This window comes from Macrobrachium nipponense, chromosome 22 (assembly GCF_015104395.2).
Source record: "Macrobrachium nipponense isolate FS-2020 chromosome 22, ASM1510439v2, whole genome shotgun sequence".
Taxonomy (NCBI): Eukaryota; Metazoa; Arthropoda; class Malacostraca; order Decapoda; family Palaemonidae; genus Macrobrachium; species Macrobrachium nipponense.
The window spans coordinates 30009594-30034593 of record NC_087213.1 but is presented as its reverse complement, the minus strand read 5'-3'; the positions used below and the strand labels follow the sequence as shown (position 1 = coordinate 30034593).

The window sequence follows — 25000 nt, the reverse complement described above, 5'->3', positions numbered from 1 at the left end:
CTATCGAGAAGGTTAAAACACATATGAAAATATATTAATTCCGAGGTAGAGCGAATTAGATATTAAAGGATATTTGTAGCTCGATATATATATATATATATATATATATATATATATATATATATATATGTATATATATATATATATATATATATATATTATATATATATATATATATATATATATATATATATATATATATATATATATATATATATATAATATATATATATATATATGACTGGTAAAAATGTTCTGTAACAACAGAATTCCATCTAATAAAAGGAGCCCATAAAAAACACCAAAATGTAGAGAGAAAAGTACTATATTTCAGAGGAACTGCTGTCTCTCTCTTCAGGTATATGAATGAGAAAAGTTTACAGAAAAGGTGGTATTTATACCAAGAGATTCGTCCACAAGTAAGCCAATTTAGGTCACCCCCGCTGATAATCTTCCTTATCAGCGGGGTGACCTAAATTGGCTTGCTTGTGGACGAATCTCTTGGTATAAATACCACCTTTTCTGTAAACTTTTCTCATTCATATACCTGAATAGAGAGAGCACCAAAACAGCAGTCTCTGAAATATAGTACTTTTCTCTCTACATTTTGGTGTTTTTATGGGCCCCTTTTATTAGATATATATATATATATATATATATATAATATATATATATATATATTATACTAAATTAATCGAGATTATTAAGGAATTCCTGGATATTTTCGTGAACTGGTCAAATACAGAAAATATCATCCACATACCTAAACCATATAACTTTTTGGGGCAAAATTCTTGGTAAGAGTTTTGTCTCAAAAAATTCCATGTAAATATTGCTAAGGACAGGAGATAAGGGATTACCCATAGCCATGCCAAACTTTTGTACAATAAATTCCCCATTAAAACAAAATTTACTCTCTTTGATACATAGCCTTATGAGACTAATGAGGTTTCCTACACTTAAGGGAATGTCATGACGTTCTAATTCATCTTTCAAATATTCAAGTAAGTCATCTACATGCACTTTTGTAAATAAAGAGACAACATCAAAACTAACCATATTAAAATAAAAATTCAAATTTGAACTATTCAATTTGTTTATAAAATCAACATTGTTTTTAACATTCGTGTTAGAAATGTTTCCTACCAAAGGAGTAAGAAATTTTACAAGCCATTTAGATAAATTATACGTAACTGAGCCCACTGAATTAATGATTGGTCTGATAGGGTTATTGATATTATTGGTCTGATAGGGTTATTGATATTATTGATATTAAGGTAGGCGCATTGCTGTGTAAACTGTTTAATTAAATGGTCCAAGCCCTTCAAAATGGATTTAATTTGTTTATTAAAATGGGAGTTCACTGCCTGTGTAGGGTCAGACCGCAGTTTCGTATAAGTATCAGTATCATTTACCAATGTCATTATTTTATTACATAGTCACTTTTATTCATTATTACCACTGCATTAGATTTATCTGCTTTTGTCACTTTCACTGTTTCGTCTTCTTTAATTTTATTAAAAACCTGGAGAAATCTCAAGGGTACATTAGGGGGAGAAGGTTTACTCATAGCACCATACACAGTACCTTTACAAATATTGATATCATCAGGGCATAGGTTTTGATATTCCTAGAATTTTAAAGCTTTTTAACATAAATGTTGTTTTCAGTATGATATTGCATGGAAACTTAAATACCCAAGGACTTTTGTAGATGTGGCATGGAAAAGAGCTAGAAAAACATTTTATTCGACTAATGACAAACTTGAATTTAGTAAGCATAACATTCTAAAATTACCGTATGATGTAAGGTTTTTAGATATTCCTAGAATTTTAAAGCTTTTTAACATGAATGTTGTTTTCAGTAATATTAATGTCAAGAGTTTAGTAATAAAAAATTCTCCTAAAGATCTTCCATGCTACATATATGAAATTCCTTGCAAAAAGTGTGATAAAATCTATTACGGAAAGACCGGTAAATCTCTTTCACAACGTCTCAAACAGCATCAATATTCTGTGAGAACTGGGCAAATATCGAATGCATTATTCGTACATATGAGAGATTTAGATAATTCTATTAACTGGAGTCAAGCAAGAGCCTTAATCCCCATGTAATGACACAGTTAAAAGTAATATCATTGAATCTTGTTTCATCAAGTCAAATAATAGAAAAGTTCTAAATTTAAGTCTTGGTTTATTTAAACTTGAATGCTTTCATAATGAAAAAAGTTGTAGATAAATATAAGCAACAAAATTAATATTTTCAGTTTTTACATGTTTTGGACTGTAAAGATACTTTGTAATTTCGGTTAGGGTCAAATCTGTTTAGGTTTGTGACCGTGTGATATTCGATAATCCTGGATTATCTCTTTTAATTTTTACCCTTTGACAATTAACCATCTGGTATTCTTTTTTCTTGTTGTGTACCTGAGACCTTTCTCTCCAATTGTATTTCATTGGCTCCTTGACAATGTCTTAGTAAAGACGAAAGCGCTTGGATTTCTGACTATCATTTTGTCCTGTGGCATTCACTTATATATATATATATATATATATATATATATATATATATATATATATATATATATATTATATATGGTATGGATATCACGTTCCAAACTCTCGTGATTCAGTTATACATACATATAATATATATATGGATATATATATATATATATATATATATATATTATATATATAGTACAAAAGAGATCCTCACATGAAAATAGAAAGGAGGAGGTACCAAGACTTTCAACTTTTATTCCAAAGATGACTTTGGAATAAAAGTTGAAAGTCTTGGTACCTCCTTTCATTTTCATGTGAGGATCTCTTAAATAACTTCACCCACGGGACCATTGTGGAATTGCAGGATATATATATATATATATATATATATATATATATATAATATATATATATATATATATATATATATATATATATATATATGTATATATAGTATATATATATATATATATATATATATATATATATATATATATATATATATATATGTATATATATATATATATATATATGTATATACATATATATATATATATATATATATATATATATTCTTATAATGTAAGTTTGGAATGCAATTATAATTGTGGTAATATGATTAATTCACATCAGAACTTGTGTATCATGGTATGAACATGTTTGTTTCTGTGTTCAGATTTCCCAAATTTAAAGATAACATGCCTTAAGTGATCCACTTTTCATTTTGTAGTACCGTAAGAGCTTAGATGGGAGCCTTTTGAAGGGAGTCGTATTCGCACTTTGAGAATGTCTTAGCTAGGTGATTTCTTTATCGGCGCAAACAAGCGTAAGACCCCCCAAGCCGCAATGTTATCCAGACCCTGGAAAATAGATGAGCTAAGCTAGTTTTTTGTCATCGCGGTAGGTCCTGTAATGGAACAAGGGAGCCTCCTTATTCATAGCTATTCCTATAGAGATGACGTAATTATGTTCGCCTTCACTATAGATAATCGTTTATGGGGAGAGAGAACCATTCATTCGCTTTGAGACATAGCGGCGTGCGATAGTCTCTCTCTCTCTCTCTAAAAATCTCTCTCTCTCGCTCGGTCGCGAGGCTGTTTCAGTAACTTAATGTAACGAGCTGGTCACTCATTTTTATATAATTCTTAGTAATATATGTGTTGTTTGTGGAATCTGAACATAATTATTATTTTTGTTAAATCTGTGAAGGCGCCCAAGAAAATAGTGAAAAAGTGTAAAATTGTAACAGGCCTTTTGATTGACGCTGCAGCTGTGTAAAGGTAATTTTTATTTTTTTACAATGTTGTGAAGTGCACTTCAATTTTTATCATTCTAAGCATTTATCTTTTGCTTTGTTCTTTTCACATTTTTATATGCTTAGTGTGTGTACTGTCAATGCTTTAATTGTTTTCATATTATGCATTATGTTTTTCTGCATTGTCTTTATTTTTGTTTAATTAGTTTGATCAATATTCTGTTGTGAACATTTTGAATCTTACACTTGAGAATTAACTTGCATTTAATTAAATTTAATTTCAAATTTAATTATTGCTTTATGATTTAATTTAATTAATTTTCTTGATAAACTTTGATTTAATTTTGCTTAAGAATTAATTCAAGAATTAATTAAACTTTTGCTTTCAAGTAATAACAATTTCCCTGAGATTGTGAATTTCACTTATAAATTTTGAATTTAGAAATAAACTTTTGTATTTAAAATTTATATGAGCATTTCATTGAACCACCAGCTATATTTTATTTTGTTTAGGTAGAAATATAGAGTGATAATTGTGACGTTTCCCACAAATAAAACAGAATTAGGGAAATACTTAAATTTGAATTTGCACGAGTGATGCCCTTTAATTAAGATTACCTCACACATATTTTAATGAACTTAGACTGATTGTTTTCTGACTGTTCAGTTGGAAAAAAGGGATCACTCTTACCTTTAGAGTATTCAGTCGTTTAGTATTTGTGATGAAGGGTCAGGTGTCTGTCGGTAGTGAGGTAAGTAACAACCAGGTACTTGAATGAACTGTGCCCTAAGTACAAAGGGTGTCCCAGACCCAGGAATAAAAGGGTCTCTTGTATTAGCAAGTACAAATGGTAAGTGTAGTAACCAGATACTTGGCAATTTGGGTTAACAAATATTAATGGTGTCCAGACACAGATCTTTGACTATTTCACGCACCAAGTGTTAATGGTATCCAGACCCAGATACTCACGCCACTTCGTCACAATATATATATATTATATACCGTAGAGTGGGGGAAGTGCGCACCTTTTTTGTCATTTTTTTACCTCTGGTAAGAGTTCTAGAAAGAAACTGAAAAAAGTGAGACATGTTTTTATTGTTTATTAATAGGGCAACCTTTGCACAAATTGAAATGTTTATGAAAATATTTATGTGGTAGGTAGTGCAAAAAATATAAGGGTGCGCATTTACCCCAGGGTTTGGGGGAAGTGCGCACTATGTTTTTGTTTTTCAAATTTAAGCACACTTAAACTTACTTTAACAATTCTATGCATACCTTAGATGCAATATCACACAATAAGGACTTTAACCAAAAAATATGATGTATTTATAGTGAGTTTACTTTTCTAAGATCGCTATGGTGTGGCCTGTACAGAAATCTTACGTTGGCAATTTTCACGTTATGGTAATCATATTAGCTTTATGGAGTCTATTGAAATAGTTTTTATTTCTTAAATTGTGATTCTTTGTTTGCATCAGATATTTTGAATATATATTATTTCGTATATTTTTCGTGAAAACCTCAGTTTCACTAATGAAAATGAAGATATGGCATATTTTTTCCCCGGCGATGCCACATCTGAGTTCAGGGTACCTATGGTTTTTAAGAGGATTTAAAAGGTCATGGTCAATATCATTAAAGGATACTCGCACTCGATCACCCACTGTGAACAGTATGGTCAGCCCAGGCCAAATGACTCCCGTAAACGTCTTCACCCACCACTGAGGCCAAGGAAATAGTCTATAGTTTCCTGAAATACTTCATTTTATAAAAACATCTGGAAGATCCTGTAACTGATGTTTCGAAGGCTATCCAGAGAACATCTGAAGCAACAAAAGTATTAGAAATGACTGTTCGTAGACTTAAGAAGCAAGAGAGGCGGGAAAGGAAATATAGCGGAATCTCCAGTGTTTCAAGAAAAGAGAAAGTGAATCCTGTGACTGACTTGGATGATTTTGATAAAATGTTATGCAGAGAAGTAATGCGTGGTTGTCGTTTCCAAGGGCATAATAGATCGATTGACTTAAGAATTTATGTTTCAAGTCCAATCACCGGAGCCAACAGGCCACTCAGCCCATATACAATTATAGAAAGAGAAAGAAAGAATAGCTAAGTAGAATCGAGAATGGAAAAAAAAAAAAAGTTAACAGGGAAGAAGCAAACCCTTTCCATCGACTCCCAGTGTCTACAGTGAATCCTCCTAAGAAGGATTATATCTGCGGTAAGAATTTAATGGGACTTACATACCTGTAGATATGACAACTCTGCCTTTTCTACCTGGCCCCACCCTAGTGATCTTAGAAAAGTAAACGCACTATAGGTAATGTATTTCTCAACGCACGACCATGCCAGGCATTTCTGAAGCCATGAAGTAAACTTTGTTTTTAATAAAGTAGGGATGAAACAAACACTGAACAATAGCAGTAAGTTGGAATGCTAAGGGTTAGTTACCTAACAATAAATTTCGCTAGCATGCTCTATTTATGCTCATTAATTGTGTATATACTAAGGTAGATTAGGCTATAATTATAAGTTGCTAGGTCTAAGTAGTGTAGCACCATTTGTAAAAACATGAGATTTAAATTGCATTGACTTTGATTTTTTCTGCTTTGTTATGCTCGAAATATTGAATATATAGGCTATAAGGCATGAACCAATTCATTTAGATAGCAATTTGTTGGTGATTAGTGATGAAACCAGCAGGTGCGCGTTTACCCCATGAAAAGTTGCGCAATTACCCCACCCTTCATTCATGACTCACTACTCATTAATACTTAGACCTAGCAACTTATAATTATAGCCTAATCTACCTTAGTATATACATAATTAATGAGCATAAATAGAGCATGCTAGCGAAATTTATTGTTAGGTAACTAACCCTTAGCATTCCAACTTCCCGTTTCGTCCAAAATTTCTTTCAATGCTCCGTTCTCCCTGTACTAAGCCGTGGTGGTCTATTTTCTTAATGAGATAGTTGGGTAACACTTGCTAAAGTTGAATCAGGAAATCTGTCTCATATTCAAACTGTGATAAAAGAAAAAAGAAAAAAATGTAAACCTGTTTTTGACAATTGAAAAAAATAACTTACTTCAGTGCGCACTTACCCCAGGGGGTGCGCACTTCCCCCACTCTACGGTATATATATATATATATATATATATATATATATATATATATATATATATATATATATATATATATATATACATGAAGTAAGTAAATGGGGAACGATATTCAAAGGAAAAAATATTGAATTGATCATGATGATTAACACTGAGACAGTTTTCTCTCTCTCTCTCTCTCTCTCTCCTCTCTCTCTCTCTCTCTCTCTCTCTCTCTCTCTCTCTCTCTCCATACATACATATATATATAAATAATCTATATATATATATATATATATATATATATATATATATCTATATGTATATATATATATATATATATCAATATATATATATTTATATACATACATATATATATACACTATATGCATATGAGAGAGAGAGAGAGTGTGTGTGTATGTGTGTGTGTGTGTGTGTGTGTCCCCCAGTGTTAATCATCATGATCAATATTTTTTCCGTAGAATATCGTTTCCCCCCATTACTTCATGTCAAGAGAAAGGACTAATTTATTAACTTGATCTATAGAATTTAATGTAAGATGAGAATAGTCAGACAGTACTGTTTTTGACCATACGCTGCCCTTTATCGGCGAGTAAAATGTCAGAGGTTTACGAAGTATTATTTTATCTTACAATTGGCTTGCAAAGTCATTAATCTTAAACTGGTTTCCTGAATTTGGTGGATGGGCCTGGTAGATGATCCCGACCATTCAAGGGTCTCTCTCTTCAAATACAAGCAATAGAAGAGGAATACCAAAAAAAGAAAATTATAGCAATAATGGAGAGAAAATGATAATACTAAACAGTAGTTATACCCTTCAGTCCAAGATGAGAGAGAGAGAGAGAGAGAGAGAGAGAGAGAGAGAGAGAGAGAGAGAGAGAGAGAGAGAGAGAGAGAGAGACCTTTAACGATCAGGACCATCTGTCTGACTCATCTGTCAGAAATCGACCAAGTTTCAGATGTCACCTTTCTTTTGAAGCGTAATAAAAAGCAACCATTCTTTGTAAAAATAATATCTTATTTTGGTAAACTTTGAAATATTGTCCACTTATGTAGGCCTAGAGTATAGTTAGGACAGTACCACCTCTGCCTATTTATTTGCTAATTGGATTCCCCTCTGTTACATAAATTCAGTTTTTACCATTGACTAGCTACTTTGCGAATGGCATCGTGCAGAAGAAAATAAAGTAAATGGTCATAGTTGAATTAATGCTTTAATCTTCAATGAAAAATAGAACTGTCTTTTTTAAAGAAAGAAATAGCAGGTGTGGCATTCCTAAAGTGAATGATAATGGATTAAGGCTTATGAAAATGTATCTAGAAAGGGGCTTGATTGCTTGAAGTAATTGCTTTCCAAAGTAGGATAGCAGTAGGTACACGTTGGAAGGAGCAAATAGTGAGAATCAATTAGTGTCTCAGAATAAGAGCAAGTTGCTGGCTGAAACGGTGAAAGCAAAGTAAATGGGATTATAGTTAACAATTTCTTGGGTGAAGCAAGAATGAAAATTTGGGGAAATTTTAATAGGAGAGGAAAAGCTGAAACTGAGGCAGTATGCGTGATCAGAATAAATGAGTGACATAAAAAGCAAGGGAGAATAAGATGAAAGTGGGCTATAGGTCAAGGCACTGTCATGGAATGAGTAGTAACCTCTGTGAGAGCTAGTCAAGATTGGGGGATGGGGTTGCAGAGTCAGCAGTGAGTGTTAGTGAGTAGTATGGGGGTAAAAAATGGTTTGAATTGCAGCTGAGGACTATAGAAATAATTATTTATCTGCATAAGAGGAAGAACGGGGTTGCCAAGGATGAAATGAGGAATAAAAAGAAAGGCATGACAAAAGTTGGAGTGTAAATCTAAGTGAATATCTTGAATGAGAAGAATTGTTGTTAATGGAGGTAAATGCAGAGAAAAAGATAAACGAGCAATTTGATCATAAAACTAAAAATGCCAACGAAGAGATACCGATAGAAAAGAATACAATCCTATAGCAATGGCGTGGCTATTCTGAAAAGAGGTTGAATATGGAGGATAAAAGAGAGCTAGAGCGGAGAATGCAGAAATGGAGAAGGTTAATTTTTATTTTGAGAAATTTATGGAAAAGACTGGTTTGGCTGTAAGGCGGGCAGTTAAAAGGCTTAGGAACGGAAGGGAGTAGCTACGTGGTTGCTAGGATCATTAATGAGATGCTGCTGTATGGTGATGAAAGCATCTTTGGGAGACTGACGGCGGTAAGTGAGTCATGTTTAATTAGGGAGAAACTCCAAAGGAATCGCTGAGAGGATTAATTTTTTCCTTGCATAAGGGTAAAGGAGAATGCGGTAGAATGTCAAGTAGTATACCAGGATAAGTGTGCGGTGGAGTTTGATTGACAGGATAATACTGATGAAAGAAAGATTGGAAGGGGAAAATAGTTTCGGTTCAGACAAGGAGGAAGGTACACGTTATAAAAATTTACATGAAAATCATGAAAATAAATGGGAAAAATATTGCATATCTGTCGTGGACATTGAAACAACTAAAGATGGAATCGTTAGGGAAGCAATTTAAGGAGTGCTGGGAATGAATGGTATCAAAAAGTTGCGGAAATATGTAGGTTGGTGAGCGACCTGCTTTGATGTACGTAAGTGGCTATGATGCAACGTTGTGTATATGTTGCATTGGCTGTTTAATGTTTTTATGGATCAGGTGATGCAATAGGACAAAGTAGTTGAATAAGAAAACTGCTAGAATAAGAAAACGGCTTGTAAATGGAGTAGAATGGTTGATGTTGGTAGATGATGCAGCACTGAGTGGAGATAATGATGAGAGGTTGAAGAAACTAGCTTTTAATAGTTTGAAAGTGTCTGCAAAGGAAAATTGAAGGGAATGTAAGCGAGAGTGACTTATGTGCGTTAATGGAGGCCAAGCAGGAGCAATGAAATTTAACGATAGGAAGATTGGAAATTAATTACTTCATGCAGGTATCTGACAGCAAATTTAATGGAAGAGATGATATGCATTGCAGAATCCTTGGATTGCAGAGGATAGCAAGGTTTCATAGCACAAGGTTTTGAAAAAGAGAAGTGGCTAACTCAAAAAAAAGTTGGGAAAGTGTTTGAGGGGATTAATGATGATCATCACATCTTTATGGAAATGAAGTGTTAATGTTCCACTAATTAGACTAACTTGTTATTCTGTGTGGATTAAGAAGAAATGAAACAGAAATGTAGAGATAAATGAAATGGCAACCAGTTATTTGACATGGTTTGGTTTGCTCATATAGAAAGAATAGAAGACGTTAGGTTAGTGAATACTTTTCATAATTAGAAGTTTTAGAAAGAAAAAGGCGAGGGAGGGGACCTGAAAAAATACTCTCTAGACATGGGAAAAATGTTTGGCTGGGACGGTTTCCACATCCAGGAAGGGCGAGATTGACGCAAAAGTGCGTGACGACGGTATGAACGGTTTGTGTTAAACACAAAATATATTTGTTCCGGAAGTTCATTGCACGGGGTTTTTATCCCTTATTCAGCATTGTCTGGATGAATATGGCAATGGACTTGTCTAATTTTTTCCTGCGAATCACCTCGGATTAGTTAACTAGTTAATTTATACATAATACTCATCAACCAAATATAGTACACACACACACACACACACACATATATATATATATAATATATATATATATATATATATTATATATATATATTATATATATATTATTGAACTAGCGGTCTAACACTACGTGTAGGGGAGGGAAAAGGGGAAGGGGAGTGAAACGGAAAGGGGAAAAAGGGGAGGGGTGGGGGAGGGGAGAAAAGAGAGAGAGGGGAAGGATTTTAGTTGGTGGTTCTACTTACATTTGTACTTTTTCATGCGAACGTTCACCTTCTAAACAGTCGTTGGTGCATTTCCAGGCATTACTGTACTGTCTGTCCCTTTATTTTATATATTTATTGCTGTGATGACTCTATTTTTATCCCCTAATTATTGTGATGACTGTATCCACTAATTACAGTGATGACTGTCCCTTTTATCCAGTCATTACTGTTCTGTCTGTCCCTTTTATTCAGGTATTACCGTAGTGACTGTCCCTTTTATTTCTAATCTAAGTATGACTGTGGTGACTCTACCTTTTATCTAGGTGTTACTGTGGTACTGCCCCTTTTATCCAAGTAGTATATACTGTTCTGTCTGACACCTTTAACCAGGTATTACTGTACTGATTATCATCTTTAACCAAATATTACTGTACTCTCTGTCCCTTACTGTGTTGTCTGTACCCTTTAGCCAGGTATTACTCTACTGTCTGTCCTGTTATCCAGGTATTGTTGTGCTGTCTCTCCTTCTTATCCAGGTACTACTGTGATGCCTGTCCCTTTTATCCTGGTGTAACTCTTCTGTCTGTATTTTACAACCAGTTATTACTGTGTTAACTGTCCCTTTTATCCAGGTATTATGTGCTATAAGTTGTGACACCTTTAACGAAGTAGTACTGTGCTGTCTGTCCCCTTTAACCAGCTATTACTGTGATGCCTGTCCCTGTTATCCAGTTCTTACTGTGGTGACTGTGCCTTTTATCTAGGTACTAGTTGACCAACCTGGCACTGCTTGGGAAAACCGAATGACAACCAATAAACTCTCTCTCTCTCTCTCTCTCTCTCTCTCTCTCTCTCTCTCTCTCTCTCTCTCTCTGTTACGTTTATCCAGGTACTAGCTTCCCAACCCAGCCTGACAGTTGCTTCAATTGTTACAAGCTTAGCATCTTTGATATTTTATATTTCACCCCTCACACCCCCTCCCTTCCTATCGTTGCTGAACTTGGACTTCAAGCGCAACAGGAGTGTCACCATTCATTTCGGTTGCCTCAGAAACTATGAATTAGAAGAATATCTTGATTTTCGGTTATTTTTAGTAGCCTCCCTCCCACCCCCTACCCCCACCCCCCCTTTGGTACCAGTGATGTCTTACCCCCACAGTATTCTTTTCAGGATATTAAGTCATATTATATATACCAAGTTTGGTTGAAATTGCTCAATGCGTTTTAGTTATGCTGGAACATACACACATGCACACATCCATTTATATATATATATATATATATATATATATATATATATATATATATATATATATATATATATATGTGTGTGTGTGTGTGTGTGTGTGTGTGTGTGTGTGTATGTATATAATTACTGTGGTAACTGTGCTTTTTATCTAGGTAATTGCTATGCTGTCTGTCCCTTTTAATCAGTTCTTACTGTGTCGTCTGTCGCCTTTATCCGTGTCTAAGTTCGGTCAAATAATGGGCACTGCCAAATTTTGTCTAGATCGGTCCAGCAGTTCGGATTTCTGTAGCCCACAAACATACAAACTTCATACAAACCGATATACAAACATACAATCGTTCAATTTACATATAAGATTTATATCATAGTTACAGACATTATTATACATGTATGTATGTATTTGTATATATATTGTGTATGTTAAGCTCTGTATTCATATGAATAACATATTGATCACACCCTTCCATTCGAGACGTTTCTTACAGAGCGTTGACATGACACAGTTTCGGTGTCCTCCCCTGTTTTCTGGAACAAGGGAAAACACAGATCGTACTTTTACCCCTTTAATAATTCTTTATCACCGATTCTCCTTTATTCCCCTACATTTCTCTCTTCCCTTCATCTGTTTCCTTTTGTTTAATCAACGATATCTCCATATCTCATCAAATTTCTCCCTTCTATCATTATGTTAATTTGTTGAAGTATGGTCACCCTTCTCCATGTGATTCTAAGTTCAATATTTTTTAATATTGGTTTTGTTTCTTATTTGTTGGGACAATAGCCGATAAAATGGGGAGTTCAATATAATGTCTGTATAAGTTAAGCTACGAAACGAGAGAGAGAGAGAGAGAGAGAGAGAGAGAGAGAGAGAGAGAGCTACTTAAATGTGGAAAAATATTCCGTTGCTTACAGCAGGCTTTGTATTTAGGCCTGTTACAGAGTTCGACCCCTCCTCCCAAAAAATAAAAAAAATTTATGAATTAATTCCATATTTCTGTGACTATCCTATTCATTGAACTGTACTTACAAACTTATGTTTTTTTTGGCAAGTTTTCTCTTTTTTTTTTTTTTTTATAAATTTTGTTATTAAAGATAAACATCATTCTTTAGCAGTAGGAAATACAAGTGATAATAGGAATATGATATAGGCCACCATATTTGTAAGTAATTTCAAGTAAAATTCTGTTAACCAAAGTCAATACTTTGAATAACATCTAATCGGGTAGAAGGGCAAAAATAAACCTCATATCTAATTTTTTCTTCTTAATGTAACTAAAATAACATTTTCAGTATTTCATCTTTTATATACCTATACATGCAATGATATTTATAGAAGAAAAGGTCCAGGGTTTTTTTTGGAAAAAACAACGCCCCCCCTCCACAAAAAACTCTGGGTACGGGCCTGGTATTGGTGATAGTTCTTTTACATGGATGCTTTTCTTTAATGTTCCCGTCATATCTGGATTGCTGCTTATTGATATAGAATTTTTACAATTTAGTAATTAATTACAATATAAAAGGCCATAATTATTGTAATTTGTAATGAGGCATTTTTATCATTCCATTAGCGATAATCAGCAACGTAAAAAATTCTCTATTTTTTTACACCCTTGTGACTTTGTTGTTTGCCGAGTTAAATCCTTTTTGGGATCTTTCATGGGATAATCGCGCTCACGCACGCACGCACACACATATATAAATATATATATATATATATATATATAATATATATATATATATATATATATATATATATATATATATATATATATATAAAATGTGTGTGTGTGTGTTTGTGTGTGTGTGTGTAATATGTGATGTGGGTTGTGTAGTTTTCAGAGATATTCTTCGCTTAGTCATATTGTAGACTCATCCTAGCCTACACCTAAGATATTAAAATTTCTGTCGGTTTTTTCCCTGTTACACAATAAAAGTATTTACACTTCATTCCCTACCTGCTTACAGTACTAATAATAGTTTAAAGTAATGTACGCAGACCTATGCTACTTTAGTCGGTTATTTTTTTTTTCCATGTTCATTTTATCGTATTTGATGTCGACCTCAGCAACCCGAGTGCAGCTTAGCTTGACGTGAATTTTTAAAGAGAAACTGGCCCCAGTTCCGCTCGAATTTGTGCCACGTTTCAGACATATGCATAATTTTACATCCTCTCCTAGTTTGGAAATATTGTGAGAGCTCTTAGTATTTGAAAAATGGAAAACTTATACACGCTGAATTAATTTAGGTCTTAGGTCCTAAGTGCATTCAAAAGCCAAACAAATGATTGAGAACATTTGATATAGCAACGCGACGAACCACCCTTGCCCTGACCAACACGCCAAGCTATTTTCATATTTATTTTATTATTCTGCTGGCCGTGTTTCCCCTCCCTCCTAAATCGCACATGAGCAATAATTATTTATGATGACGTTAGAAGTGAATAGTTCTTGTTGACTTTTCTTACTTAGTCAATGTATTATAATGATGATAATAACCAGGATTCATTAGAGGGTGGATACATCAGCCAAGGCCATTCACACAGTGAATAAATATTCTTAATTATTAATAGTTGTATTATGTAAAATAAACCATAAATATCTAGTCTGCTGTGAAGCATTTAATCCGCCTGGAACTCCCATCTTTCACAATGAAAGTGATGGTTTCACTGAAACAAGCAAATTTCCCCAAAAAATCATATTCTCGACATGCCATATGTTGAAAGTATACTATACCAGGTTTTCACCCAATTCTGCTTAACCGTTCTTGAGATATCTATCGAGACGCAAGTAAACAAAAGGCAAAGAAAAAATAATATTCAGTTTAGGTCTTTCTTTCACGTTGCCTGCGTTACCTAGCTCAGAAAGGGAAGATAACTCATCAGAAAAGCAATGGTTTCACATTCTCTCTCTCTCTCTCTCTCTCTCTCTCTCTCTCTCTCTCTCTCTCTCTCTCTCTCTTATGTACGATCGTAAATGGAGAAATGATTAATTGGTTTAAATCACTTACAATAGTACGCATAGACTAGTAACGTGTAAGCCTTCACAGTTATTACAGCAAAACGGTCATGCTACGGAAGTTTGCGGTGTTGTAGAAAGTATTATTATTTGGATAGCTACCTCCGCGGCCGTGATCGTATAGTGGTTAGTACATTGCGTTGTGGCCGCAATAACCCAGGTTCGAATCCTGGTCACGGCACAAGGTAGGGTTTATTTTGTTTTAATGAATTGACGAGCTTTTCATTTACATTGCCTAATTCAAAGAACATTGTTACAGTCATCTGTTTGAACGATTGAACACTGAATGATTTCTTTAATCTTGCTTTTGCTGCTGTCGCCTTTACTGGTAAGCTATCGTCACATCAATATTGTAATGTTGTGAATAACTTTTGAACTAAACGCGCATTGATAAAGGTAATTTTTTTTATATAAATATTTGGGGGGGGGGGGGGGTGAGCGGGAGTGGCGGGAATAATCATACTAAAAATTTCTTACAGATTAAAGCAAATCCATTTGCAGGCTGTTTAGACTTGTAATCATCAATAAGAGATCAGAAGCTTTATGTGGTGAAAGACATTCTTCGCTTCATTTCTTTATCCCACCTTTATCATGATTCTCCATTCACACACAGCTTGCATCTCACTTTTATGTTTCACGTCTACTCTTCTAAACACTGGGATATGAACACGTTGACACCCTGGAATTTTTCCAGAAACAATTCCGTCTTGATCAACCCCGGGCCATACGTCTTAATTGGCCTAGTGCTCTTGTGATCTCTTCCCACACGCTGGTTATTCAAAAGGCTTGAACGAATACAAAAGGAATCCAAGGCTTTCTGGTCGCTGCCTTAGATGTCAGGGGCCAAAGCTCATCTCTGTTTCTCGTGTTGATAGCCCGATGGTCAAGTCTTGATACCCATTGACACGTCCCAAGTTAAGAAGAAATGCTTCCTTATTTCACTTCTCTAAGCCCCGTGCAAATTTGTTCAGTAAGTTTGCTAGTGCTACTGGGATATTTTTCAATGTTGGTAATTTTAAAGTTTTGGCACAAACTTCGTTCTTCTCAGGAGTCTTGTGCTCTATTTTTTGTTCATCCACTCTGTCAGTGCTCATTAAATATATTCATTGTCTACTAATTGTTGTTATAAATACATTCGGCAATCTCTTGCAACTAACAGTATAAACGGCTAATGAACTGTCCTTAGTAAGACAGGTACATTGTTGTGAACATTGCTTGATTCTTTAATATCTCTATAACCTTAATACGTAACGTGCATCATCTGCTGGGTAAGCGGAAATCTATAATTTTGAGTAATGCAGGATGTGTTCCTCCGTACGGCAAATTGCAAAGCTGGAAGTGTGCCATCTAAGGTACAAATGATTATATTAAACAGTTGGACTGAATTTAAGTGAGAAGTAAGAACTGATTTATTGATTCGCAAGAAACATTTTTCCTTCGACTCTGTCCAGAAGGATCAAGAATAGAATGCATCTTGAATACATTTTTGCCAAAGGCTAGATATTGTTATAATTAAGATAGGATGGTGAAGATTAGATTCAACCAATATCAATTTCACTTTAGCAGCATATATATTTTTTCTTAGTTTCGCAAGACTTTGAATGCATAAAAGAATAAAGTAAAGGATACAAGGAAATCGAAGCTAAACCATTTTTTTCCGCAAAGTTATGACATTTTTCACTCCTCGAACTTGGAGGGACCAAGTTCGAGGAGTGCTATGAACAGGATCCGAACCAGGATTACTGCAAGAGTCTAACAACTATTTGATTGTATTAAATGACAGCGGAGTTTATAGTTCTGCTGAAAACAGATTGACTTAAAAAAAAAGCCAAAGTTTATCAGTAGAGGCAGCTCCCGGTTATCGGCAGAAAACTTCCACGGCCTTTGCTATTTTGTGCACCTATACTTATACTGAAGTAACCTCTAACACAACACTGCGCCATTCGCCTCTTTAACAAATAATCCCGCTCTTGTTTTCCGGATGTTGAAGCCCCTCTTCCCTCGGTCTATTCAGTCCAGTCTGTTTAGGTCTTCCCTCTTCCCTCCTTCCCAGTACTTCCGAATTGGCCATTTTTTCACCAGCCAGTCAGTCTCCATTCTTTTCATTTAATTGAACCATCTCAAAACTAATCAGTCCTTTCACGTATGCTAGCTTTTACTAGAGTTTTTCTCAGTAGGGGGCCAATGCCATCACCGTTGCAGTTTAGGCATTACTAAAGTTTCTTTGCAGCGTCCCTAAGACCCCCAGGTGTAACAACTTTCATTACTTTTACTGTACCACCGTTCGTATTTACTTTCTTCCAACTTACTTTCCACCATCTACTAGCAATTGTTTCATAGTGCAACTGCGAGGTTGTCCATGTTATACTTTTAAAACCATTTTACTCTGAATTTCCCTTTTAGGCGCTGAATGACCTCAGGTCCCAGCGCTTATTTTGTGGCTTAAACTTCATATCCCCCATTTATTATCGTTCATAAACGGATATTCTAAGACGAGATCTGATGATATATCGGAAACGTCTGCTCTCTTCTATCTGCACTGATGATTTTCTTCAAAGCCGGGGCCATTTTCAACCATGAACTAAATGGAGCCAAGCTAAGCCTTCCATCTGCCGTAACAAGGCTCGACACATGTATACCCTCTGTAAATTGATACTGAGTCACTATAATCACTCATCCTCTGGACCTGCTCCTCATCAGTCTCTAAATTTCCTTGAATTTGTTCGGTTTTTCTCTCTACTTACTCATTTTTCCCAAGATATTAAATGCTGACAGATTTATCCGGATATTAACAAATTTTATTCTTTAGCCAGTCCATATGTCAGAGATAGTTAATAATATTTCCCCTTAGAGATATTTCATTCATCGCTCATGAGTGTATTAGTGTAGGTTTTGCGAAATCAAAGCCAAGACGTAATAATAACACAGGTGCTGTCACCTATGTTATGTGTGATATGCTGAAGAAGGATCTATCCGAATAATAGCAGATTACATAATTTTTTACATCTAGGACTAGATTATGAACTGTAATTAATATTTCAAAATCTTTGGTCATTACTTAGACAAACACCCCTCTCCTCATCTTCGACCGAGATCCTTCAGCTGTGTATTTATAGCATTTCATTTTGTTTCTGTAACTCGACATATTGTATGAACCAACTTTGATTGTGTGAGCAAGATACAAGTACTTGCATTATTGGGAATGTGCATTTTTTTTATCGTTTAATTTTATTGAGACGCATAAAAACTTTTCTAGTAGTTCTCGTTCGGAATATACAGAGGATTTTTTGCTTTAAATGTACCACCGAATTAGTTTTCTATTTATTCTTCCTTTGTTTTCTTCTTATCCCTGTCATGGACAATTTGACCACCACGAATCTCTCACTCGAATTTTCTACTATATGGTTCCTGATTACCTGTTACTTATAATAATAATGGTGATAGCACTTTTATTTAGTTTTCAGTTTAGATAAAGAGCAGGTTATAGTATACAAGTATGTGAAAGGCGTACTAAAATAAGGTGCTAACCTTAAACATTGTATATTAGGTAGAAATAAAATTAAAAGTTGATATAATACCGAAGAAATAAATCACGAAACAAAAATTCTGATTCTTAACCTTTAACAGTAGTCTCAACCAATCCACCCCTCCTTCCCCCTTCCCCCATTCCCCTCCCCTAAAAAAAAAAAAAAAAAAAAAAAAAAAAAAAAAAAAAACAAAAAAAAAAAAAAAAAAAAAAAAAAAAAAAAAAAACTAATGGTGGCAGTAGGTATGACCATGGATGCATTATCAAAGCCATTTCCCAGCTATCTTAAGGAAGCCAGCAGTACCATCACTCTCAAAAAACTTTTGATCAGTAGACTGCCAAATATATTGCTTGTCAAAACTATTTACAACTTACATTTAGTATCTGGTGCACGAGATGATGACTTTGATGCTTTTTTTTTTTTCTTTTTTATTTCACTTCGTGGTTTGTCTTTTAGTTGATTTGTAGACTTTGGTTTTCGGCAACTGAATAGCAGTGGCAGTGGTGCTTTGTTTGAGTAATTCCATCTTCTGTTACTGCACTGAGCAGTGAGGTACTTTCTTTTTAATGTCGCACTTTAATTATTTGCCGTATAATCTTTAGATCTACCGTAATGACCTATTATTTTGAGACATTCAGGTAACAATGAAGGACAGCTATAACTGCTTTGTTGGACAAATAGAACAATCGTTTCTACTCTTTGAAATGGCTTAGTGTAATGTTCTTGTAGGATTTTCTTTCAAGCTAAGACCATTTTCATCTAACAAATTTAACTTAAAGGTACCAGGTTAAAGACTCGTGGAAAAGTCTTACTGTGTGCCGTGACCAGGATTCGAACCTGGGTTATTGCGGCCACAACGCAATGTACTAACCACTATACGATCACGGCCGCCGACAGCGCGACGAAAATTTGTAGCTCTACAGAGATTGGCTATACCGCTGGGCTTGCAACGCCTAGCCAGACTCACTCTTACCCTTTGGACTCGCCCGCTATCAGTCAACTTCGTTCTCTGTTTATTTTCAGTCTCTCTCTCTCTCTACTTCTCTCTCTCTCTCTCTCTCTCTCTCTCTTTGTAGAAAAAGTATATTTCATCAGATTTTCCCGGGTATACGTGAATTCGTTTCTTATGTAAAACTTACACCGGAAGGCCAAGGGAAACCACGGAGGATATATTTGTATTGTTTGTGGGTTTCTGTCAATATTTCACGTGATGTACAAGTTGAAAAGAGTTAAGAACAGTTTCCTCTGAGACCATTTGTTCAGTACTTGCTAAAGTTCATAGCAGATTTTCTTGAGTAAAGGTTAAGAATGAAGAAATGCTAACGTATTGGTTATTTTGAGGATAGGTGTATGCCGAGAGACTTAAAATAGCAGTGCTGTTTTTTTTTTTAACCTTTTCTAAAAAGTTTTTATATGTTCCCATCTACAAAAGTGCTGGTTATGTTTTGTTAATTTTAAGAATGACTGTCTGAAGAAAATGTGGACGTAACTTTTTTCCTTGTTTAACACGTGAAACATTTAGGTAAATTATAGGCACCTCTTGTCTTTGTTTAGTTAGTCTGAGTACCTTCTTACTCGTTTATATGTACTGGGCTTTTGCAATGGCTCTTTCACGTTATAATTTCTTTGCTCAAGGTCACCCGATTAAATGGAAAAACATTTCAAATCTACTTGTATCAAGAAGTCATTTAAAGCTGAAGGGAACACACGATCACACCAGGTTCGTTTGTTCCAGTATCGGCAAAGCTATTCCGTTGCCGTCGTGTAATTAAATCGAAGGTTCTGATTAAGCCTTTTTCGGTCTCCTTTTATGACAGTTATTTTTTTCTGTAACAAATTTCTCTCTCTCTCTCTCTCTCTCTCTCTCTCTCTCTCTCTCTCTCTCTCTCTCTCTCTCTCTCTCTCTCTTCAATGAAAACAAGGCAAATTGAACAGTGGGCGGGATGAGTAATACTTTAGGGAAAAAAACTGAATTGTAAACGAGAGTAAGATTATAAGTAAGTCCAGTGCGATCTGTAATGATATACGAAACAAGAAACTTGGTGTCACAATAAACCAGCAAAAAATTTTTGTTAGTTTGAGAAGAAAGCTTCAAGAAGGATGTAGGGAGTCAGGTGGCAGGGTGGAGTGATAAGAGACACGACAAAGAGAATGTGGTTTTGATGAAAGGGACATGGCTTAGATATAGCCTGGGAATATTTCACGTGATTTTTTCAGATGGTCACCTACGGGCATCAGAAAGAGTTAGATGGTTTTTTATACATACACACACCTAGTATATAAATTATATATATATAAGAGAGAGAGAGAGAGAGAGAGAGTGAGAGAGAGATTTTTACACACAACACTTTTTCATTGAGGAGGTTAAGCCAGAATGGTACAGTTTCTGGTGTCTTTTCGTGTCTCAAGGTCAAGCTGCTAGCCCACTCTCCCTTTTTCTTGACTAGCAGGCGATGAAATCCAGATACAGCTAAATAGATTGATGGGCAGTAGGTCAGGTGCAATAATATACAGACGTAGCAAAAATGAGTCTAGCACTGCATCGCTCAACCATGGGACGCGCTTGGGTGATTACCTGTTCCAAGGGAAGTTGATTAGATTGCCATATCCCTATACCATGTATATATATATGCACTCAAAATCACAAATATGCAGGTGATTTCATTATCAGTTGAAGCCACGGGAAAATAACGACAAATTGCCACGTACTTTCGCGTAATTTACACATCTTCAAGGCATATTGTTGTCTTTTTTAAACTTTTCCTTATGGCTGTAGCTGATAATCAAATCACGGGCCTATTTGTGACTTTTAGTTTACAAGAAAAATGAAACCCTGGGTGTACATCTCAACCTGCTATGTTAGCTTGGGTGAAAAGTAGATTATTGTTTGAGATGGTTTGGTCATATGGAGAGATGGAGGAAGGTAAGTCGATGAAAAGGTGAAGCGCTTAGGAGATAGAGCTAACAGCGCAGTTTGTGTGGTGTGCTCAATGCACTATTGGTGAGCCTTGATCGTGGATATATGAAACATTGAGTGTTGTAGAAGTTCCTTACAGTTGGCGTCCAACCTTGATTCGGCAATTAAGGTATGAAAGTGACAGCTACCTAACTTGATCTTTCTTGAAAACATCCCCCTTTCGGAGAAAGGTCTTAATGGTGATATATATATATATATATATATATATATATATATATATATATATATATATATATATATATATATATATTTATTTATATATATATTATATATACCAATATATATGTATACATACTACATACATATATTCATATATATATATATCACAATTAGGGCCCTTCGCCAAAAAGGTGTTTTCAAATAAAGATCAAGTTAGGTAGCCGACACTTTCATACCTTAATTGCCGAATCAAGGTTGGATGCCAAGCGTAGGAATCTTTGACAACACTCATTGCTACATATATTATATTATATATATAAATATATATACAAAATGTATATATATATATATATATATATATATATATATATATATGAATATATATATATATATATATATATATATATATATATATATGTTATATATACATATATATGAATGTTATACAAATCCACATTTCTTGACCGATTTTGATGAGATTTTAAATGTAAGTCAATATGAAACCGGGGAAGGTCATGGTGAAAACAGACTTTAGATCGGACCATTGGTTGGGTAAAGGAAGGGGGGAAGAATATGAAGCGGTGAAGTGTAAAAATAACCGAAAATGACAGCTATTGGTGTCTAATCTATAGTTTTCGAGGTCGCTGAGAGGATAGTGACACGCCTGATGCCTTTGAAGTCCAAGTTCAGCTTCTATAGGGAGAGGGGGTTGAGAAGGGGTGTGAAGGGGGTGGATGTAAAAAAAAAACCGAAAACCACAGATATTAGTGTCTAATAACATAGTTTTAGTTTTTCAAGGTATCTGAAAGATGAAAGTGAAACAATCCTGATAGCCCTTTTGGATCCAGTCCACGTTCAGCCCTGATAGGAAGGGGGGTCGAGACAGGTGTAAAAATAAAATATGAAAAATGATGGCTATTAGTGCATAATCCATAGTTTTTGAGGTCACTGTGCTATGAACTGATACCTATCACGTCCAAGTTCAGGCCCAATAGGAAGACGGGGGGGGGGGGGGGGGGGGGGTTGGGGGGGGGGTTGAGAACTGGTGAAATATAAAATGTCCAAAAATACGGGACAATGGGACAATGTAACTAGAGTTTAGCACTGCATCAGGAAAGGGAGAGAGTGAAGGGAGAGAGAGAGAGTTTATCATTGGTCATTCCAAAGTTTTCCCTGGCAGCGTCAGGTTGCTTAGCTAGTATATGTATACATATGTATGATATATATATGTATATAATTATATTCGTACACATATGTCTTGGTATAAACATTCAGTGATGAGATGTATTTTGAATTAAATAAAAATTGCTGCTTGATGCAGTAATGTCGACGTGAACTGGCTCTCACAGGAAAGAAAGGTATTAAGAAACTAGTTTGGTCGGTAGAATTTCATACAAGATTGTCTTCATTGACGTCATGAACAGGCACTGCAGAACAGAATGTCCACAGTTGAACAGGTGGTCGGTGAAAGAAATAGCAAGTAGTCTGAATAAGTTTATAATGACAACAGTTGTTCAAAGGGGTGAAGTTGTCCCTTTCCTGTGGAGCAGGATGAAAAGTGATGCCTGTTTCTAAACAGAAAGGGAAGTGTAGATAAAAAAGACAACAATACATTTAGACACCCTTAAACACTAGGTCTGAAAGAATTTGTAGGAAGATGGTCTGTTCATGATGCTCTAATAGTTTTCAAGTTGCGAGTCATCCTGAGAGCAAGAAGAGCAAAGTTCGAGTTCACTGCCCCGAAAATATATGGTAGAGGAAGCCTTAACTATCACTTGAAATGAAGTACTGGAATGTGTTCGCTAGGATTGAAACAGAACCATGACTATGGAGAGGGACTCGGCGCTAAACTGTACTCGTTTGATGGCACATTAAATGAATGCATTTCCATTCGGTCATGAAGAGTACTGTATTTAAACACTTTGAGGCCTGCGAATGTTGCATCATGATGTCTTGACTACATTATATCAATGGCTGTTTTCGTTTGCAATTTTTTTCCCGGCACGTTTATATTCGCTTTTCTGTTGCAGATTACACAGTAGCATATTCTGCTTTGGGTATTGATCTCACTTTGATCACTGTGACTGCCGGTCGCTCGTGTATTCATGCCGGGGACGCCCTTTGTGCCGGATATTTATGACTATCACACCCATTATATCATATTAATTAATTTTCCCCCAAAGTTATGTTAATTATGCGGACCTTGCTTCGCTGCATATTGCTTTTGGGGTTAGAACGACGTCGATGGTCAAGAAAACCTCCTGGTTACAGAATAAGGAAGGATGGAAAGAGTCTAGGGACTGATCGATGTTTATGAGAGTGAGATCGCCGTACCTGATTTAGCGTCGCCGGAAATGGATGAGTCCGAGTTGAAGGCAATTGTCTCTTTTGGGGTTTGTTTTGGGTATGATTTCACCAGGTGCCGCGCTACATGTTCTCAGTTAGGTACGCCTGGTTAGTTTAGTTTCAATTTCTATGAAAATTCTGTAGGGAAATCAAATTAAAACTTAAGCCTGTAACATGTGAAAGTCCAATTACTTCATAGGTATTATACAGGGTGATCAAAAAGTCCCTGTGCACCTAATTGGTAAGTGACAATGAATGAATAAGTGTTCGCCTCGTCGCAAAAGTTTGACAAGGAATGAATTATCATAATCGATGATTATAGATGTGACGCAGTCAGATGACTAACCCAGTCAATCGCTCTTTTCAACAGTTTCCAAGAGTTACTCGTGCTCAAAGAAGCTGCTTACAACAGAGAGAGAGAGAGAGAGAGAGAGAGAGAGAGAGAGCGAGAGAGAGAGAGAGAGAGAGAGAGAGAGAGAGCAACCAAGTCATTATACAGGGTGATCAAAAAGTCCCTTGCCACCTAATGTTCTATGACACGACACTTGAGTGGCAGCATAACTGTTAACAATTAAGACCTGAAATAAAATGAAATGTAAACTATTAATATTTTATGTTTTTATTAAGGATCAAACAGCAGAATAATAAAATAGATCTTAAGGGTTATGCTGCCACTCAAGTGTTGTATCAATAAAGACTTAGGTGTACAGGGACATTTTTAGATCACCCTGTTTAATAATGACTTGGGTTGCTCCTCTCCTCTCTCCTCTCCTTCTCTCCGTCTTCTCTTCTCTCTCTCTCTCTCTCTCTCTCGTTTCTCTTCTGCTGTTCTTGAGCACGAGTAACTCTTGGAAACTGTTGAAAAGAAGCGATTGACTCGGGTTAGTCATCTGAACTGGCGTCCACATCTACTAATCATTCGATGATGATAATCATTCCTTGTCAAACTTTTGATGCGCAACGAAGACGAAACAACACTTATTCAATTCATTGTCACTTACCAGTTAGGCTGCAAACAGGGTACTTTTTGATCACCCTGTATAATA

The 25000-nt window shown here is 35.3% G+C and overlaps 1 protein-coding gene and 2 non-coding genes across 3 annotated transcripts in view; 2 read left to right on the top strand and 1 right to left on the bottom strand.

Moving 5' to 3' along the window:
• LOC135198568 (solute carrier family 13 member 2-like) overlaps positions 1-25000 on the top strand; it is a 189416-nt gene that overhangs the window by 12340 nt on the left and 152076 nt on the right. The gene's annotated exons all lie outside the window — the stretch shown is intronic.
• Trnah-gug (transfer RNA histidin (anticodon GUG)) lies at positions 15055-15126 on the top strand. Its single transcript has one exon. It is a non-coding gene; the product is annotated as a tRNA-His (tRNA).
• Trnah-gug (transfer RNA histidin (anticodon GUG)) lies at positions 19289-19360 on the bottom strand. Its single transcript has one exon. It is a non-coding gene; the product is annotated as a tRNA-His (tRNA).